A 2,624-nucleotide genomic window follows, 5' to 3' on the forward strand; every position below is an offset into this window, starting at 1 on the left:
AATTTTGTTAAGGATTTTTGCATCTATGTTCATCAGTGATATTGGCCTGTAGTTTTCTTTTTTTGTGGCATCTTTGTCAGGTTTTGGTATTAGGGTGATGGTGGCCTCATAGAATGAGTTTGGAAGTTTACCTTCCTCTGCAATTTTCTGGAAGAGTTTGAGTAGGATAGGTGTTAGCTCTTCTCTAAATTTTTGGTAGAATTCAGCTGTGAAGCCGTCTGGACCTGGGCTTTTGTTTGCTGGAAGATTTTTGATTACAGTTTCAATTTCCGTGCTTGTGATGGGTCTGTTAAGATTTTCTATTTCTTCCTGGTCCAGTTTTGGAAAGTTGTACTTTTCTAAGAATTTGTCCATTTCTTCCACATTGTCCATTTTATTGGCATATAGTTGTTGATAGTAGTCTCTTATGATCCTTTGTATTTCTGTGTTGTCTGTTGTGATCTCTCCATTTTCATTTCTAATTTTATTGATTTGATTTTTCTCCCTTTGTTTCTTGATGAGTCTGGCTAATGGTTTGTCAGTTTTATTCATCCTTTCAAAGAACCAGCTTTTGGCTTTGTTGATTTTTGCTATAGTCTCTTTTGTTTCTTTTTCATTTATTTCTGCCCTAATTTTTAAGATTTCTTTCCTTCTACTAACCCTGGGGTTCTTCATTTCTTCCTTTTCTAGTTGCTTTACGTGTAGAGTTAGGTTATTTATTTGACTTTTTTCTTATTTCTTGAGGTATGCCTGTATTGCTATGAACTTTCCCCTTAGGACTGCTTTTACAATGTCCCACAGGTTTTGGGTTGTTGTGTTTTCATTTTCACTTGTTTCTATGCATATTTTTATTTCTTTTTTGATTTCTTCTGTGATTTGTTGGTTATTCAGCAGCGTGTTGTTCAGCCTCCATATGTTGGAATTTTTAATAGTTTTTCTTCTGTAATTGAGATCTAATCTTACTGCATTATGGTCAGAGAAGATGCTTGGAATGATTTCTATTTTTTTGAATTTACCAAGGCTAGATTTATAGCCCCGGATGTGATCTATCCTGGAGAAGGTTCCATGTGCGCTTGAGAAAAAGGTGAAATTCATTGTTTTGGGATGAAATGTCCTATATATATCAATTAGGTCTAACTGGTCTATTGTATCATTTAAAGTTTGTGTTTCCTTGTTAATTTTCTGTTTAGTTGATCTATCCATAGGTGTGAGTGGGGTATTAAGGTCTCCCACTATTATTGTGTTATTGTTAATTTCTCCTTTCATACTTGTTAGCATTTGTCTTACATATTGCAGTGCTCCAGTGTTGGGTGCATATATATTTATAATTGTTATATCTTCTTCTTGGATTGATCCTTTGATCATTAAGTAGTGACTGTCTTTGTCTCTTTTCACAGCCTTTGTTTTAAAGTCTATTTTATCTGATATGAGTATTGCTACTCCTGCTTTCTTTTGGTCTCTATTTGCATGGAAAATCTTTTTCCAACCCTTCACTTTCAGTCTGTATGTGTCCCCTGTTTTGAGGTGGGTCTCTTGTAGACAACATATGTAGGGATCTTGTTTTTGTATCCATTCAGCCAGTCTTTGTCTTTTGGTTGGGGCATTCAACCCATTTACGTTTAAGGTAATTACTGATAAGTATGATCCCGTTGCCATTTACTTTATTGTTTTGGGTTCAAATTTATACACCGTTTTTGTGTTTCCTGTCTAGAGAATATCCTTTAGTATTTGTTGGAGAGCTGGTTTGGTGGTGCTGAATTCTCTCAGCTTTTGCTTGTCTGTAAAGCTTTTGATTTCTCCTTCATATTTGAATGAGATCTTTGCTGGGTATAATAATCTGGGCCGTAGGTTATTTTCTTTCATCACTTTAAGTATGTCTTGCCATTCCCTCCTGGCTTGAAGAGTTTCTATTGAAAGATCAGCTGTTATCCTTATGGGAATTCCCTTGTGTGTTATTTGTTGTTTTTCCCTTGCTGCTTTTAATATTTGTTCTTTGTGTTTGATCTTTTTTAATTTGATTAATATGTGCCTTGGGGTGTTTCGCCTTGGGTTTATTCTGTTTGGGACTCTCTGGGTTTCTTGGACTTGAGTGATTATTTCCTTCCCCATTTTAGGGAAGTTTTCAACTATTATATCCTCAAGTATTTTCTCATGGTCTTTCTTTTTGTCTTCTTCTTCTGGGACCCCTATGGTTTGAATGTTGTAGCGTCTAATATTGTCCTGGAGGTCTCTGAGATTGTCCTCATTTCTTTTAATTCGTTTTTCTTTTTTTCTCTCTGATTCATTTATTTCTACCATTCTCTCTTCTAATTCACTAATCCTATCTTCTGCCTCTGTTATTCTACTATTTGTTGCCTCCAGAGTGTTTTTAATTTCATTTATTGCAGTATTCATTATATATTGACTCTTTTTTATTTCTTCTAGGTCCTTGTTAAACCTTTCTTGCATCTTCTCAATCCTTGTTTCCAGGCTATTTACCTGTGATTCCATTTTGATTTCAAGATTTTGGATCAATTTCACTATCATTATTCAGAATTCTTTATCAGATAGATTCCCTATCTCTTCCTCTTTTGTTTGGCTTGGTGGGCATTTATCCTGTTCCTTTATCTGCTGGGTATTCCTCTGTCTCTTCATCTTGTTTAAAT

This window comes from Bison bison, unplaced genomic scaffold, assembly GCF_000754665.1.
Source record: "Bison bison bison isolate TAMUID 2011002044 unplaced genomic scaffold, Bison_UMD1.0 scf7180017864135, whole genome shotgun sequence".
NCBI lineage: Eukaryota > Metazoa > Chordata > Mammalia > Artiodactyla > Bovidae > Bison > Bison bison.